This window comes from Apodemus sylvaticus, chromosome 6 (genome assembly GCF_947179515.1).
Source record: "Apodemus sylvaticus chromosome 6, mApoSyl1.1, whole genome shotgun sequence".
Classification (NCBI taxonomy): domain Eukaryota; kingdom Metazoa; phylum Chordata; class Mammalia; order Rodentia; family Muridae; genus Apodemus; species Apodemus sylvaticus.
Window position 1 is genome coordinate 56,787,614 of NC_067477.1, and position 19,410 is coordinate 56,807,023.

Consider the following 19,410-nt stretch of genomic DNA (forward strand, 5'->3'; position numbering starts at 1 on the left):
GTCGTCAGGGAGGAGATTCCAGCTCAGATCCAGCTGGGAACCTCCAAGTCTGAAATACAAGGTGCATTCAGCAATAGGAACTTACTCTTAGCCACAGGGAGGAAGAAAGAACCTCAGAAATAGCCTGTATATATTATTGATCAACAACTGCCTTGATCAACAACTTGGAAAAAGGGGTTTTCATGCTTGGTACTGGTATTTTTGGTAATCTATGGTACCTAGGTGGGGACATTGTCTACCCATGTAACAATTTTATTTAAACTGTGTGTGTGTGTGTGTGTGTGTGTGTCCTTATATGTATTATATGTAATTCTTGTAAATTAAAATTCCTTATGAATTCTATCAAGCATCCTTCGTGTTACTTTCTTTCCTGTCTTCGTGTGGGTTCTGCCAACTGAGGTCTTATTCCTACATTAGCTCTTTCCTTCTTCAGATTACCGTCATGAATTTTTACTACCCACTGAGTAGGCAATTTTTCTCAGAAGTGAAAATTCTTCAATTTAGTTATTTCTTTCCAGTCTTTGGCTTATTAAAAGCATCCTGAAAGTTCATATCATTAATGTTCACCAAGCAAACTCATAAAGTCAATCAAGTAACTAAGTATAGTATTATTCATTTAATGAACTGAGAATATAAATTACAGATCTATGTTCTTGCTAACCAGTTAATGTAAATCACTAGAAACATCTAAATGATTAGCAGTGTGAAAATTAAATAGTGTAACAAAATTTTCATTCTTTAGCAAGTTATTGCTGTGGTGATTAAAGTGTTATTTAGAGGGAGCCTTTTATTGTTTTTATTTATTTTTATTTATTTATTTATTTTTTTTATTTATTTTTTTTTTTTTTTGGTTTTTGTTTTTTTTCGAGACAGGGTTTCTCTGTACCGACCTGGCTGTCCTGGAACTCACTCTGTAGACCAGTCTGGCCTCAAACTCAGAAATCCACCTGCCTCTGCCTCCTAAGTGCTGGGATTAAAGGTGTACACCACCACCGCCCAGCTTAGAGGAAGCCTTCTATTCCATTGATCGACTCCTGTGTCACTGGTTACTGTGGACCTCTTGTGCCCTTGTTTACTGTGAACTTCCTTTCAGGCTAGAGGCTGTAGTGTTTGGGTGTATATTGGGATGCTCATCTGGCTTGGTTGGGGAATTGACTGGAAGGAATATGGAGCTGGAGCAGGAGGTTCGGCATCAGCTGTGTGGGTGCCCCAGCCAGTGAGACTGTCTGGGCAAGATTCTCACCTGTGTTTTTGGTTTCTTCTCCTGGCTGTACCATTCTGGTGGGTATAGGGCACTAACTTTGACTGGGTGGGGAAATGGCCTGGAAGGTGCAATCAGTGATTTTAAATTGCTAAGCCATCTTTCCAGGATCCATGATTTCATTTGCAACTTAATGCTTTATTAGATATATTCTTTATTTACATTTCAAATGTTATTTTCTTTCTGGTTTCCCCTCCAGAAACACCCCATCCCAGCACACCCCTTCCCCCTGCTCACCAACTACCTACTCCCTCTTTCCTGCCCTATACTGGGGCATCGAGCTTTCTCAGGGCAAAGGCCTCTTCTCCCTTTGATGTCCAACAAGGCCATCCTCTGCTACATACGCATCTGGAGCCATGGGTCCCTTCATGTGTACTCTTTGGTTGATGGCTTAGTCCCTGGGAGCTCTGGGAGTACTGATTGGTTCCTAATGTTGCTCCTCCTATGGGGAAGACAGCTCCTCCAGCTCCTTGGGTCCTTTCTCTAGCTCCTCCATTGGGAACCCTGTGCTTAGTCCAGTGGTTGGCTGGGAACACCCATCTCTGTATTTGTAGGGTACTGGCAGAGCCTCTCAGGAGACAGCTATATCAAGCTCCTGTCAGCAAGCGCTTGTTGGCATCCACATTAGCGTCTGGGTTTGGTGATAGTATGTGGGGTGGATCCCCAGGTGGGGCAGTCTTTTGATGGCCTTTCCTTCAGTATCTGCTCTGCACTTTGTCTATGTATCCCCTCCCATGGCTGTTTTGTTCCGCCTTCTAAGAAGGACCAAAGTATCCATACTTTGGTCTTCCTTTTTCTTGAGCTTCAATTGGTCTGTGAATTGTATCTTGGAATGCTGCTTAATTTTTAAACTTTGCTGAATAACATTGTTAGAATCAATTTATCACTGCTAACTTAGGTGTTCTTTTTATATGAAAAATATTTTGGAGCCTTCTGCTACAAAATTAGTGGTATTATACAAATGTAAATCAATATAACACTTGAGTTGTGGTTTACTTTTAAAGATTAGAATAAGTAAGTTTTCACCGGATTTTCCTGAGTAAATAATCCACTACTTAGGAAGGATTCAAATAAATTCACAATGTAAAGAAATTAATGTCACTTTCCATATAGTTCTCCAAATTATTTTTTCTTGCTTCCAATGATTGTTCACTTGTTCTTAAAGGGATTCCAATTGATAAGGTTATATTTGTAGGCAGTAACACAGTTTATGACTCCACGGGTTTTTCTAGTACAGTTGAGTTAAAAGCCACCAAAAATTAAAAGCTGAAATCTCCAAATACTCAGTTAAGTCACCAGAGCATCTAAGAGTTGCTAAAGTTGTCATTTGCATTTTCAATAGCTATTGTAGCTGAAGATTGGTCTTCTATTTGGAATGAACATTCTCAGGTGTCTACAGTTCCTTTGGACTAATAACATCTAATTCTGAGTTCCTCCTCATTGTCTCTTGACCTCCAGAGAGTTTATTAGGTCCAACTGGGACTGGTTCAGATGACACTCCCAGGGTCTCAGAGAATCAGCTGAGAGTTGAGGAGTAGATGTATAACTAACATACTATTGATTCTTCCATATTTTTTGAACAAAACAATTTATAAGGTTAGCTCAGATGGAAAAAGAGACCATGCCTCTAATAGAAAAGAAAGGTCCATTGGGACTAGTCACTACATCTATACATCTTGATTGGTTGTGGTTTTCCATAATGGTCTTTGTCTTTCGGGGGAAAAAAGTTTTCTAGAACACTGGTTAGGATAAATATTTAGCATACAGATAGGGATTGTGCTACTTGAGTAAAGTGGGAGTTTTATGTTTTTCTGCAAAGTCATAACTTCCCTAGGTCCGGATAGTTGGCTGTGCTTTCAGTACTAGACATCATTTTCCTCTTGGTGAGATGGTCTTACGTGGAACTGAACAGTGGCTACTGACAATTCATGTGTCCCACTATTGCACCTTTAGGGTTACAGCACCCTGCAGTCATCCCTGTGGTTCACAGTCTTCATGGCTGTGTAGGACTGTTGGTTGCTGTCTTCCTTTAGAGGCTTGCATTACACCTTCTTGTCCAATAAAAGCTAGTCATCAGGGAAAAGGGTTTTTAAATCATTTCCAGATCAGGGGCCTCTATATCCTGTGTCTGAAAGGCATTGTGGTTTTGTTAATGTGGATTTGCTTACAACATCTGGGGGCACCCAAGGGAAATGGTAATGGCCTATAATGTTTTAGAAGTTTGTCAATTCTTGATCTTAGAATATAAGCTATTGGTGTTCTGTTCAGGAGCTTTTCCCCTACGCCCATGTCCTCAAGGGTCTTCCCCAGGTACTTTTTTCTATTAGTTTCAGTGTGTCAGGTTTTATGTGGAGTCCTTGATCCACTTGGAGTTGCGCGTAGTACAAGGAGATAAGAATGGATCAATTCGTATTCTTCTGCACGCCAGTCAGAATGGCTAAGGTTAAAAACTCAGGAGACAGCAGGTGTTGGCAAGGTTGTGGAGAAAGAGGAACACTCCTCCACTGCTGGTGGGATTGAAAGATGGTGTAACCACTTTGGAAATCAGTCTGGCAGTTCCTCAGAAAACTGGACATGACACTTCCGGAGGACCCTGCTATACCTCTCCTGGGCATATACGCAAAGGATTCCCTGGCATGCAATAAGGACACATGCTCCACAATGTTCATAGCAGCCTTATTTATAACAGCCAGAAGCTGGAAAGAACCCAGATGTCCCTCAATGGAAGAGTGGATACAGAAAATGTGGTATATTTGTACAATGGAATACTACTCAGCAATTAAAAACAATAAATTCATGAAATTCTTAGGCAAATGGTTGGAACTGAAAATTTTTATCCTAAGTGAGGTAATCCAATCACATGGAATGCAATCACTGATAAGTGGATATTAATTAACCCAGAAGCTCTGAATTCTCAAGACACAAATAGCATATCAAATAATACCCAAGAAGAGGGAAAGAGAGGGCCCTGGTTCTGAAAAGAGTTGATCCAGCATTGTAGGGGAATACCAGGACAGAGAAATGGGAGGGGGTGATTGGGAAATGGGTGGAGGGAAGAGGGCTTATGAGACCTATGGGGAGGGGGGACCCAGAAAGGGGAAAGCATTTGGAATGTAAACTAAGAATATAGAAAATTAAAAAAAAAGTTTTGGAAGTTTTTTGAACAATATTACATGACAATTAAAAAGGGAGCTTTTCATGCCTGGTGTTAGGGTTTTGTTAGATGGTTTTTGCCTCTGGGGTATAATTGTCAGCCCAGATGGGAAATTTTCATTTAAATTTTATATTCATATTGATACATAGTTTTACATGTATTATAATTTTGTTTTTTAGGTAGAATGTTGATATTATGATTTCTTAAAAGTTTTCCACAGAACCTTCCTACTGCTATTTTATCCTTCTCTCTATCCTCTATATTTACCTCTCCTTCCTCTATAAGTAATCCACCTAGGGCTTAGAGATTACTACAAAAGAGGGAGCAGAAATATAGTTAAAGCTGCTTTTTGCATCTGACCCAATCTTATAAATCAAGGGATTTGCTGTTAGATCATCAAGACTTTCAAAACATAAACCTAAGGTCAATAGACAAGATAATATGGATGGGGAAGGGGGGAAGGACAACATGGCCTTAATCGTACACGAAGAACTATAGGCAACTAGGGCATGATGAGATATAATCTTTCCTGGGAAAGAACACCAATTGTCTATTCAATGCCAAATTGTCAGTATTGAAAACACACATTCAAACAACATTATACAAACTGAACAGGTATATATTGTATGTATACATGTACCTTTGTCTTTTATTCATCAAATATAGTTGTTATCTCAAAGATGTAACACTGAATAAGCTCAGCCTTTGTCTTTTATTCACCAAATATAGTTGTTGTCTCAAAGATGTAACACTGAATATGCTCAGCCTTTTCAGTTCTTTCTGAACTCTGGGTGGCTGGTTTAACTTAGCTATTCTGGCTTAACACTCCTTGCCAATCTGACCGATTCAACCTGGCTTCTCTCGGCTTCTCACTGAATTACTCCACTTGGAATACTGCCTGAGTTCCAGGAACTGAATGCAGTAACCTCATGAACTGAGCAGAACTACATGAATTCAGCTGAACTCAACAGCATTGAACTGAACTGAAATCAACTACACTGAATTGAACTTAACCAATCTCCTTTCATTGCCTGAATTTATCTACATTGCCCAAGTTTATCTGAGCTGTCCTCTACTCCTGACTCACTATATTGCCTCTGTTTTCTGTCTGTTCTGGTAAGACTTGGATGCATGTTATCTGTTAAATCTTTCTCTGATTATTCAATTTGTCAGCACCTCAATTAGACCTCACTTTCAAACATGGTTGCTTCTTCTACAAACCAACTTTTCCTTCATTGTTTGGGATTAAAGGTGTGTACTTCGGGTGTGACTATATTTCAGCCAGAGGGATTAAAATCGCATCATTTCAGCTGAATCACACAAACTTAAAGGTCTTTGGATATAGACCCTTGCCAGAGCAGCCATTAAAATTCATATACACATACATAGTAATGTATAGTATAGTAACACATATATAGTAATGTATAGTAACAATAAATGATGAAAACAGGGCATGAATCAGAAAGAAAGCAAGGAAGAGTAATATAAGATGGTTTGGAGGAAGGAAAGGGAAGGGGAAAATGAAAACATGTCTTTTCAGTTGTTTTCAAATGTTCCATGTTTGAAAGAATTTTATAAAAATAATCTCCATAGAGGATACTGTTTTAATAGGCGCAGTTCTAATTCCTTTGAACTTTTAAAGTTAAAATTAAAAAACTGCTAGCTCATTTTTATTTTTATCAATGGTGTGGGTTGTATTTTTTTTTAACTTACACAGTTTTGCAGTTTCCATATCTATTTCAACAACAAACACCTTTTGTGCCCTGTCTGGTATCTAACATAAAGTGTTAGATACTGTGTTCATTCGGGGACCCCACCTCTTTTACTTGAATTCTCTTGAGACCCAAAGTTAACTCTAAGGTATCTCATCAGCTGTGGTCATCCTCTATTTCAAGACTCTCATTTAGGAGTTTATTACTGCCAAATAACTCATCTTTTTCATTGGGCTGACAAGATGGGCCACTGAGTAAAACTCCTTGGCACCAAGCCTCAGGACCTGAGTTGGATCCCAAGGACCCACATGACAGAAGAAAAGAACTAAAGTCTGCATTTTATCTTCTGACCTCCACACATACACACACACACATACACACATATTTGCAAATCAAATGAAAAAATTAAATATATCCTCCCAAATAGCCAGCTCTATAGTTTCTGGAATGACAACTAGCTGTTTTTCTAATACAGGGAAGCATACTATTTGACAATGCTAGAGGGTTTCACATAAGTGCACATGTTTCATACAGCCTTTTTAAAAGCAATGTTCATTCTCTGCTGATTGTTGAAAGGAAAGAACAGGAGTTTTTTATTCAATATATTTTTATTTGCATTTCAAATAATTTCCCCTTTTCTGGATCCCCCTCCCCGAAAGTACCATAAGTCGTCTTCCCTCCCCCTGTTCCCCCATCCACCCCTTCCTGCTTCCCCGTCCTGGTATTCCCCTATGCTGCAGCACTGAGCCTTTCCAGGACCAGGGGCCTCTTCTTGGGCTTTTTATACCCTGTGAGTGAGTGCAGTATACTACCAGGCTTTTGAAAAAGAAGTATAGGATGGACCAGGACCTCTCACTCTCATTATCAAACAGTTGTGAAACATCACAGTTTAATTTCAAGTAGAAAAATGCTTTCTTTTATCTTTCAGTTGTCTTTTTGAGAAAAGCATAGAAATAAAATATTAAAAATCTAGAATATACATAAGTCTATTATGATAACACAGTTCAACGATATTAACTTCTCAGTAACAACATATTGCAGACTTCATAAGCATTGCTGACTCCTCTATTCTCTGCTTATCTTTTTGCTGCATTGATTTTTTTAATGGTTCTTGAAAAATTACAGCTTTCTTTAAACAACAGGCCTGTTTAGCAAGTTCATTCATTCATTATTGGCTCTTCTTTATACTTAGGTACTGTGGTCATTTTTCACTTCTGTGAAAAGCTTGTGTAAGCAGCAATGACAACCCTGTAAATGCTAAAGCAGAATTAGTGATGAATTTCTAACCAATTAAAGGCAACCCTTTAATTCTATTCCCAGAGAAAAATATAACCTGTATGCAAACTGCTATAGCAAAATAGTATTCATATTATGCAAATATAAGTTCCATTCATACACTTAAATTCTTTTCTTTCAATTATTTTCTTATATCTTGCTGGAGATCGCCATCTAACTACTGCCCCTGTAGTAAAATGTTGGTACTCTGTGATTTATGAAAAAAAATGCATTCCTAGATGGACAATGCTTTCTGCTGTTACAGAAGTCCTAGCTCATCCCAAATATTAATTCAGTGCTGTAAAGGTTTGAAACATAGCTGGTGTTTTGCCAAATGGATATGTAGATAAGTTACCTTGGACATATTTAGGTTTATATCTCCAGGTCAATGCAGCTCTCATGCTTGGTGAGAGAAATTATTTCAGCAGTGGATTGCAGCCTAAATGTTAGTGGTTGGCACCAAAAAGTGCACCCATGTTGAACCTTGAAAAACCAGGTAAGCATAACACAGAGAAGATGGTGAAAAGACTTTGTGAGCTAAATGATGAGAAAGTAGTTCAGGGGATGCTGTTACCTGGACAGGACAAGGCCATTGCCATCATGAGTACACAGCAATTGTGGTTGCCTATGTATTACATGGAAATAGAGAAAGAAGGAAGAACAGGAAGAAGTAAGGGAGGTAAGGAGAGAGGAGAGAGTAGGAAAGAAAAATGTAAGGCATTTAAGAGAGGGAAGGAGTATGTAAAGATGGATGGATGGACACAATGATGTTAAGGTATCAGTTGAGAAGAAGTCAGTATGAGTGGAAGGGAGATTTGAGGTTAATGGGTGGGTGTGCATGTGATTATATTGCACTGTATATAAGAATAATGTTTTCAATTTTTAGGCTGCAAAAATATGCAAAACTATCCTAAAGTAATAAAGCTCTAATGAATGTTGTCACTGAAAAACAACACCAGCAACAATGAATAAACATGGCCATCACACAAGAATAATAACTACTATAGATCCACATAACATACCTACAGTGTTCTGTTCTTTAAGATATACTTTATATTATGGAACTAAATTCCCATGATTAAAAAATAAGTTAAAATTAGATTTTCATGTCATTTTGTCAAATATATCAGTATGTTTAAATCTATTAGCATTGGAGAGAATGCAATTTGTAAGGCTAGTGGTTGAAATACATTAAATGAATGAGATCATTGCAGGCAAAATCCATTATCCTTCTCTCCACTGTACCTCCTCTGACTTTGGAAGATGTTTTCTTATTGATTTGTATCACTGTAGTTTTGGATTCAGCTTTCCTTTGTATATAAGCCTCTTTCATTTATATATCCACCCAGATGATCATTCTAGTCAATTGCGTTTGATCATTTTGAAGGTTTTTAAATTCTATCTATATTTATTCAATATAGCACTCTTCTTTGCTATAGCCACACCTTAGGTATTATCTAAATTTTGTTTTAAAAAAATAAAACCCACAGTGTCTTAAGGCACTGTTCTATTGCTGTGCAGAGGCACCATGACCAAAGTAACTCTTATAAAAGAAAGCATTTGATGTGGGGCCTGATTACAATCCCAGAAGCTTAGTCTATTGTTATCATGGTAGGGAGCATTGCAGCAGGCAAGGCATTGTGCTGGAAAGTAGCTGCGAGCTACATCCCGACTCACAAGGAGAGAGACACTGCCTGGCATGGGCTTTCCAAATCCCCCAAACTCACCCCCAGTGATACAGACTTACAAACCCTGTATCTGCTCCAACAGAGCCATACATTCTAATCCTCCTCAAATAGCTCCACTCTCTGGGGACTAAGCAGTCAAATATATTGGCCTATAGGGAACATTCTTATCAAACCACTGTATGGAGAGGATCTCTGACTGGGGAGGAAAGAAAGAGGACAATACAGAAGGAAGAGGGATAAAATAGCACTATAGATGCTTCAAAAAGTCACATGAAGTTGTATTAATTCACAGTTAACTAAAGTACATATTTATGTACAAGTACATACAATATAGCATAACACACATATAAAATAAAAATACATATAATATGTATGTGTATATACATACACCTGCACTGTACATGTGTGCATATGCATGCATGCATGCATGTATGTATGTGTATGTATGTATGTATGTATGTATGTATGTATGTATTGGAAGTATGTATTTACTCTACTTGTGGTGATGTCACTTCACCCAAGAGCTATAGACTAACACAACACTCAGTGCCAGAAATGAGAAAATTCCTCTTGAGTTGGTTAGGGAAATCAAAAAGACTCTTAAAATAATATAATATATTACTGCTGCATTTTGTTACCTTCTAAAATTTGAAGGAAACTCCCTATTGCTAAAAGCATGACCTAATTTGGGAACAAGGTTTAGATGAAAGGGGCTGGATCTGACCTGAACCAAGCCTTCAGAGGATTGGCTTTCATAGCACCAGAGGCTGTTATGCAAACAAGAAAGAGAGAAATTGATCAATTGTCCTAACTAGCTGTGATGCCAGAAACAGTAGCAATACCCAGCAGGGTAGTCCATCCTGAAAGATGCAGTGATGGTACTTATATCTTGAAGGTAGCCAAAGCTTTCTAATTGGATTTAAGTCTTGATCAACAGGAAGGAATTCATGTCTGGTACTGTATACCTAGCCATTTACCCATGTACAATGCAGGTGTATGCATATACACAAACATATTATATGTATTTTTATTTTATATGAGTTATTAATAAACAGTAGTTATTCATTCTTGGATTTTCTTTGTGTGTGTGTGTGTGTGTGTGTGTGTGTGTGTGTGTGTGTGTTGAGTCACCCTTCACACCTGTTTTACCTAGTTTTTTTTTAACTATTCTTGGATAGTTATTTATTCCTTTTGTCCTCTCAAGTGTAAGTTATTTTTCTTCTGACTATAGAACGGGATTGATGAACAAAATTTGCCTATACTTGCTTTTATTGTGAAAGATTTTTCTGGTTCTGGCACTTGTAATTTTACAGGGTATAGGAAACTGGGTTGATATGCCTGTGATATTTTAAATCTTGCTGAACAGCTGTTCAGGATTTTCTGATATTTAGAGACTTCATGAGAAGTTTTCCCGTAATATAATTTGGTCTTTTTCCTTTTCAACTATTAATAAGATTTTTATTATAGTTTCTTTGTTCTGTGCATTTAGTGTTTCAATTATTATGTGGTATGGCAATTTTATTTTCTTGTCTTGTTTTTTTGATGCTCTCTCTATCTCTCTCTGTCCCCCCTCTGTGTGTGTGTATGTGTGTATGTAAAAATAATAAAGAATAAAAAGAATAAAAAATAAGATAAGACTTTGAAAGAAAATATGAGGAAGAATGGATTGAGGTAAAATAGTACACATATATAATTTTTTTCAGTTAAATATAAAATATAAAAACAATGAACGAGCATATAAAATAAATAGCTCTACTTGTAAAATTTAATTCCCTGAACGGACCTTCACTGGGCAATCTTTTATTGCTGTGTTTAGATTCTATCAACCATTTCCCCCATTCTTGTTCTGACCACTTAATTTTCAGGTTTTCTATATTTTCTACTATTGACCTGTATCTCTACTCTACCTATTACCAACATTAAATCATATTAAAGATACACTATACATTTTCCACTGTTACTTTCTGTTTCTTCCTTTGAAAACAACACAAAACTTCCAATTCATTTGCCCATTTCTGACAATAAACACATAAATAAAATGCCTATAAGACAAAATACAGACACTGAGTTAAATATTAATTTAATATAAATAGCAGTATTTGTTTGTTAATTTGCTTGTTATTATATATCCTGTGAAAATATGTTGTGGTAACCTGAATTTTTTATTTGCTATGTAAATTATTTTCTTATTTGTGGTAGAACAGCTTATTTTCTACCCCAAATTATTTATTCCTGTCCTTCTGATATTCATTTTGTTAGTTTTTATTTTCACACTAAGAACCTCCTATAAGTGCATGGGTAAATGAAAATAAAATGTGGGTGTCATAAAAATGAAGAACGTATGAGATGATTGTGCAGAACAATAAATCAGATTCAGGACCCTTCTAAGAACAGAGTCCTTTGCCATTGCCCAGGTCACAACCCCATGAAGTCTTCCATTCCTCATGATTTTTCAATTTCTAGATGGTGTGAGAGATTTCTACAAAACTGCTTACTCATTCATTATTTTAAAACTGTCTACTGAAGACTGATGATATAGCATTTACTGTTAGAGGTGCTGAAGATTTGTACAGAATGAAATCAACTTAGGAAACTGTGTAATATGTTACTCCACATCATTTTAAAATCTCTGATTGCTCAGAGTAATTGTTCTGGTCTTTATTCCATCTTTAAGTCTATAAACCAAAGACTATACTTATCATTCAAGATACAACATTGTATTTTATTTACTAAAGAACTCAAAGCCATCAGGAAATATACAGACATAAAACAGTGAAAAACAAACAAAAAAAAGTGTCTTCATATGTAGTAGCAAATGAGCATTTTAGAAAGATAAAAATGGGAAAAACTGATCAGTCACTCTTCTTTCAGATGCCCACCAGCATGCTCTCTGACTTCTTTTGCCTTTCCTTTTGAGCACCTTATATTGTTTACATTCCAAATGATTTCCCCTTTCCCAGTTCCCCCCTCCCCATATGTCCCATAAGCCTTCTTCTCCCCACCTATTCTCCAATCACCTCCCTCCTTTTACTCTGTGCTGGTACTCCCCTCCAATGCTAGATCAAGCCTTTCCAGGATCAGGACCCTCTCCTTACTTCTTCATGGGAGTCATTTGTTATGCTAATTGTGCCTTAGGTATTCAGAGCTTCTGGGCTAATTAATATCCACTTATCAGTAATTGCATTCCATGTGTATTCTTTTATGACTGGATTACCTCACTTAGGATATTTCCAGGTCCAACCATTTGCCTAAAAATTTCATGAATTCATTGTTTTTAATTGCTGAGTAGTATTCTATTGTGTAAATATACCACATTTTCTGTATCCATTCCTCCATTGAGGGACATCTGGGTTCTTTCTAGCTTCTGGCTATTATAAATAAGGCTGCTATGAACATAATGGAGCATGTGTCCTTACTGCATACCGGGGAATCCTTTGGGTATATGCCCAGGAGAGATAGCAACGTCCTCCAGAAGTGTCATGTCCAGTTTTCTGAGGAACCACCAGACTGATTTCCAGAGTGGTTGTTCCATCTTTCAATCCCACCAGCAGTGGAAGAGTGTTTCTCTTTCTCCATATCCTCGCCAACACCTGCTGTCTCATGAGTTTTTAACCTTAGCCATTCTGACTGGTGTGAGGTGATAGTTCAGGGTTGTTTTGATTTGCATTTCCCTAATGACTAATAATGTTGAGCATTTCTTAAGGTGCTTCTCATCCATCCAAATTTCATCAGGTGAAAATTCTTTGTTTAGATCTGTACCCCATTTTTAATAGGGTTACTCGTTATTCTGGAGTATAACTTCTTGAGTTTTTTGTATATATTGGATATTAGCCCTCTATCAGATGTAGGATTGGTAAAGATCTTTTCCCAATCCGTTGGTTGTCGTTTTGTCATATTGACAATGTTCATTGCCTTACAGAAGCTTTGCAATTTTATGAGGTCCCAAATGTCAGTTCTTGATCTTAGAGCATAAGCTATTGCTCCGTTCAGAAAATTTCCCCCTGTGCCTATGTGCTCCAGGTTCTTCCCTACTTTCTCTTCTATTAGATTCAGTATATCTAGTTTTATGTGGAGGTCCTTGATCCACTTGAACTTGAGCTTTGTACAGGGAGATAAGAATGAATCAATTTGCATCCTTCTACCTATTGACTGCCAGATAACCCAGCACCATTTGTTGAAAAGTCTATCTTTTTTCCACCAGATGGTTTTAGGTCCTTTGTCAAAGATCAAGTGATCATAGTTGTGTGGGTACATTTCTGGATCTTCAGTTCTATTTCATTGATCTACCTGCCAGTCACTGTACCAATACCATGCAGTTTTTATCACTATTGCTCTGTAGTATAGCTTAAGGTCAGGTATGGTAATTCTGCCAGTTCTTTTATTGTTAAGAATAGTTTTCGCTATCTGAGTTATTTTGTTATTCCAGATAAATTTGGAAATTGCTCTTTCTAACTCTATGAAGAATTGAGTTGGAATTTTGGTGAGGATTGCATTGAATCTGTATTTTGATTTAGGAAAGATGGCCATTTTTACTATATTAACTCTGTCACACCATGAGCATGGAAGATCTTTTGTTCTTCTGAGATCTTCCTTCAATTTCTTTCTTCAGAGACTTGAAATTCCTGTCATCCAGATCTTTCACACCAAGGCATTTTATATTATTTGTGACTATTGTGAAGGGTGTCATTTCCCTAATTTTCTCAGCCTCTTTATCCTTTGAGTATAGGAAGGTTATTGATTTGTTTGAGTAAATTTTATATCCAGCCATTTTGCTGAAGTTGTGTATCAGCTGTAAGAGTTCTCTGGTGGGGTTTTGAGGGTCACCTGGTATACTATCATATCATCTGCAAATAGTGATACTTTGACTTCTTCCTTTCCAATTTGAATCCTTTTGACCTCCTTATGTTGTCCAATTGCTTTAGCTAGAACTTGAGTACTATATTGAACAGGTAGGGAAAGATTGGACAGCCTTGTCTAGTACCTGATTTCAGTGGGATTGCTTGAAGTTTCTCTTCATTTAGTTTGATGTTGGCTACTGGTTTGTTATATATTGCTTTTACTATGTTTAGGTATAAACTGTGAATTACTGTTCTTTCCAAGACTTTTATTATGAAAGAATGCTGAATTTTGTCAAATGCTATTTCAGCATCTAATGAAATAAACATGTGGTTTTTTCTTTTAGTTCATTTATGTAGTGGATTATGTTGATGGATTTCTATATATATTGAACTATCCCTGCATCCCTGAGATGAAGCCTACTTGATCATAGTGGATGATCATTTTGATGTGTTCTTCGAATCAGTTGGCAAGAATTTTATTGAGTATTTTTGCATAGATATTCGTAAGGGAAATTGTTCTAAAGTTCTCTTTATCTTGGGTCTTTTAAAATGGGTCTTTTTGTGGTTTAGGTATCAGAGTAATTGTTCCTTCATAAGACGAACTGGGTAGTGTTCCATCTGTTTCTATTTTGTAGAATAGTTTGAAGAGTGTTGGTGCTGTACTCTGGAACAGAAACTGAGGGATAAATGGGGAAGAAGGGAAAAGAAACAAGGGCCAGGGCGACAGTTTGCTGATCAAGGCCAAAGTTTTTAATGGAAGTTAAGCCATATGACAGCTTGGGCAAGCCCCCCACCCCCCTAGACTCCAGGAAAGTGATCTGGAGTTTCCTTGGCTCCACTGTCAGCAGGTGGCCTGATGGAATCAGGAAACTGCAGGACTGGTAGATCTGCAGACGCTCCAGGTGGCAGCTAGCAGTGGTTCTCAGGTAAAAGCAGGAAACTGTATTCTGTTAAGAACAAAGGCCAGGAACTAATGATTAAAGCAGAGATTCGAAAGCCCAGCTCAAATACTGGGGGAGGGGAACATATTGGTATTATGTATTCTTTGAAGGTCTGATAGTACTCTGCATTGAACCCATCTGGTCTTGGGTGTTTGTTTGTTTGATTGGTTGGTTGGTTGGTTGGTTGGTTGATTGGTTGGGAGACTATTAATGACTGCTTCTATTTCTATAGGGGTCATGGGAATGTTTAGATCATTTATCTGATCCTGATATCTGATAAAGGGTACCTGGTATCTGTCTCGAAAATTGTCCATTTCATCTAGATATTTCAGTTTTTTTGAGTATAGGCTTTTGTAGAAGGATCTGATGATTTTTTGGATTTCCTCAGTATCTGTTGTTATGTCTCCCTTTTCATTTCTGATTTTGCTGATTTGGATACTGTGTCTGTGCCCTCTGGTTAGTTTGGCTAAGGGTTTATCTATCTTGTTGGTTTTTGTTTTTGTTTTTGTTTCTTCAAAGAACCAGCTCCTGGTTTGGTTGATTCTTTGTGTAGTTCTTTTTGTTTCTACTTGGTTGTTTTCAGACCTGAGTTTGATTATTTTTGGCTGTCTACTCCTCTTGGGTGTATTTGCTTCTTTTTGTTCTAGAGCCTTCAGCTATGCTGTTAAGCTGTTAGTGTGTGCTCTTTCCAGTTTCTTTTTGGAGGAACTCAGAGCTATGAGTTTTCCTCTTAGAACTGCTTTCATTGTGTCCCATAAGTTTGCGTATGTTTTACCTTCGTATCATTAAATTCTAAAAAAGTCTTTAATTTCTTTATTTCTTCCTTGACCAAGTTATTGTTGAGTAAAATGTTGTCCAGTTTCCATGTGTATGTGGGCTTTCTGTTGATTTTGTTATTGAAGATCAGCATTAGTACGTGGTGATCTGATAGGGTGAATGGAATTATCTCAATCTTCTTATATCTCCTGAGTTCTGTTTTGTGACCAAGTATATGGTCAGTTTTTGAGAAGGTACCATGAGGTGCTGAGAAGAAGGTATATACTTCTGTTTTAGGATAAAATGTTCTATAGATATCTCTTAAATCCCTTTAGTTCAGAACTTCTCTGAGTTTCACTGTTTCTCTGTTTATTTGTGTTTCCCTGCTCTGTCCATTGGTGAGAGTGGGGTGTTAAAGTCTCCCACTATTACTGTGTGGGCTGCAATGTGTGCTTTGAGCTTCAATAACTTTTCTTTTATGAATGTGGGTGCCCTTGCATTTGGAGCATAGATGTTCAGAATTAAGAGTTCATCTTGGTAGATTTTTTTCCTTTGATGAGTATGAAGTATCCTTCCTTATCTAGTTTAGGTTGAAAGTCGATTTTATTCTATATTAGAAAGGCTACATCAGCTTGTTTCCTGGGACCATTTACTTGGAAAATTGTTTTCCAGTCTTTTACTCTGAGGTATTATCTGTCTTTGTATATGAGGAGAGTTTCTTGTATGCAGCAAATGTTGGGTCCTGCTTGTGGATCCTGTCTATTAGTCTATGTCTTTTTATTGGAGAATCTTGTCCATTGATATTATGAGATATTAAGGAGAAGCAATTGTTGCTTCCTGTTATTTTTGTTTTGAGAAGTGGAGCTATGTTTGTGTGTCTCTATTCTTTTTGGTTTGCTAAAAGAAGATTAATTTCTTGCTTTTTCTAATGTGTAGTGTTTTCCCTTCTTTTGTTGTTGTTTTCCATTCATTATCCTTTGAAAGGTTGGAGTCATGGAAAGGTATCGTGTAAATTTGTTTTTGTCATGGGAATACCTTGTTTTCTCCATCTATGGTAATTGAGAGTTTTGGTGGGTATAGTAGCCTGGGTTGGCATTTGTGTTCCCTTAGGGTCTGTATGACATCTGCCTAGAATCTTCTGGCTTTCATAGTCTTTGGCAAAAAGTCTGGTGCAATTCTGATAGGTCTGCCTTCACGTGTTACTTGACCTTGTCCCCTTACTGCTTTTAATGTTCTTTCTTTGTTTAGTGCATTTGGCATTTTAATTATTATGTGATAGGAGAAACTTCTGTTCTGGTCCAGTCAGTTTAGAGTTCTGTAGGCTTATTGTATGTTCCTGGGCATCTCTTTCTTTAGGCTAGGGAAGATTTCTTCTAAAATTTTGTTGAAGACATTTACTGGCCCTTTAAGTTGGAAATCTTCACCCTCTTCTATACCTATAATCATTAGGTTTGGTCTTCTCATTTTGTCCTGGATTTCCTGGATTCTTTGGGTCAGGAACATTTTGCATTTTCTTTGACTGTTGTGTCAATGCTTTTTATGGTATCTTCTGCAGCTGAGATTCTCTCTTCTATTTCTTGTATTCTGTTGTTAATGCTTGTATCAATGACTCCTGACTTCTTTCCTAGGTTTTCTATGTCCAGAGTTGTTTCCCTTTGTGATTTCTTTATTGTTTCTACCTCCATTTTTAGATCCTGGATGGTTTTGTTCAATTCCTTTACCTGTGTGGTTGTGCTTTCCTGTAGTTCTTTAAGGGCTTCTACCTGTTTGCCTGTGTTCTCCTGTATTTCTTTAAGGGAGTTATTTATGTCCTTCTTGAAGCCCTCTAGCAGCATCGTGAGCTGTGAATTTAGATGCAAATCTTGCTTTTCTGGTGTGTTGGGGTATCCAGGACTTGCTGTTGTGGGAAAATTGGGTTTGGATGGTGCTATGTTGCCTTGATTTCTATTGGTAATGCTCCTAAGTTTGCCTTTTGCCATGTGGCTATCTCTGGTGTTAGTCCTGCTGTCTCTGGCTGGAGCTTGTCCCTCCCATGGGCCTGCAAGTCTGTCTCAGCACCCCTGGGAACCTGACTCTCCCCTTGCACAGAGTGCTGTTTTGGTGCCCAGTTCCTTAGTGCAGGTGGAGCTTGGCTTGTCTTTGTCCCAGCTGTTCTGCCTCTTCTATGTTTCCTGTGTTCCTGGATGAACCTGCCTGCTCAATTGCTGGAGAGACGATGGAGGCCTCACCTCCAAAGTTGGGAATCAAATCACTCCCTGCAGAGCAGTTCTTCTCTGGCAGGATCAGTGCACAGACTGCTGTTCTGCTGCCCATCTCCTGGGTGCAGGTGGAGCCAGGTGGACCCTGTCCCAGCTGCTCTGATACTCCTTTGTTCCCTGCACTCCTGGCTGTACCTGCCTGCTCAGTTGCCAGAGAAGATGGCAGTCTCACATCCAAAGCCAGGGGTCAAATCCTACTATTTGTTCTTAAGGTTATATTAGAATACTTTAACTAAACCGAACTCCAATTCATATAATATAAATCATTATCATTGGTAGTTTCTTGATTTTATCTTAGGAGAGAGAGTGTGTATTTGAAGAAAACTTCCCTAACCTAAAGAAAGGGATAACCATGAACATACAATAAGCCCACAGAACTCCAAATGGACTAGACCAGAACAGAAATTCCTCCAGTCACATAATAATCAAAACACCAAATGCACTAAACAAAGAAAGAGTATTAAAAGCAAATGAAGACAAGAAATGGCACAGAAGCAAAGGTATAATCCATATTTTCAGCATGAACACTTAGGAAAGGAATAGCTAAGGCTACTGAAAATAGGTTAGATTGAGGAAGATTCACTGCAAGGAATAACAAAAAATAAATGAGAAAGAAAGAAAGAAAGAAAGAAAGAAAGAAAGAAAGAAAGAAAGAAAGAAAGAAAGAAAGAAAGAAAGAAAGAAAGAAAAAGAAAGAAAATAAGTGTATTCCAAACGGTTACTTGTGCAGATTGATTAATGAAAAATAGGGGCTGATTATCTATGTTGTCAGACAGATATGAGTGAGATTATTCAGATAGAATAACTATGCTATATTACAGATGTCGATGCACAATTCCAGCTTCAGTTCTCTGAATCCCATCCCTCCCTAAAAAGATTCATTGAAAGCTCTTTTACCCAAGTTTAGTGTTTTAAAATTTTCCATCATAACATCCTTGCTACAGAATTAACATTCAAATAATCCTTAATTTTTGGGGGGGCTTAGTTGTAATTATAGTCTAATATTTTATACAGGAAAATGTAAAATTTAATGTTAAAGGGTGTTATCAGATCAAGAGTGACTTTCTTTTTCTTCCCTTAACATGGCTTATCTTTTGTTTGACATATATATAGTTTACATGATCTGATTTTGCATTCATGTGTGTGCCTGGTGATAGATTGTTCTCAGAATATCGGACAATATTTCTTGTAAGCATTAGACATCATAGAGAAGAGTGCTGGTGGAGCAGAGGAGTTTGAAATGTCATTTTGGATCATTGCACAGCATGATTCAAGGTTGTACAGATGGAAGAGTCTGAGCAACTATTAAGTATGTGTGAGTGTCACTGTTTTAAATTGTGATGTGAATCTAAACTGTCCACTTCTTTTTAAGCCAATTGATGTATTTACTCTAGCTTTTCCCACGAGATATTTTTATGTTAGTTGACAACTAAGATTAATTAGTAGGACTCTCACCAAATTGAATTTAATTATTTGGTACAAGAGTCAACATGTAGATTAGTCACCATACACCATAATTTGATAATT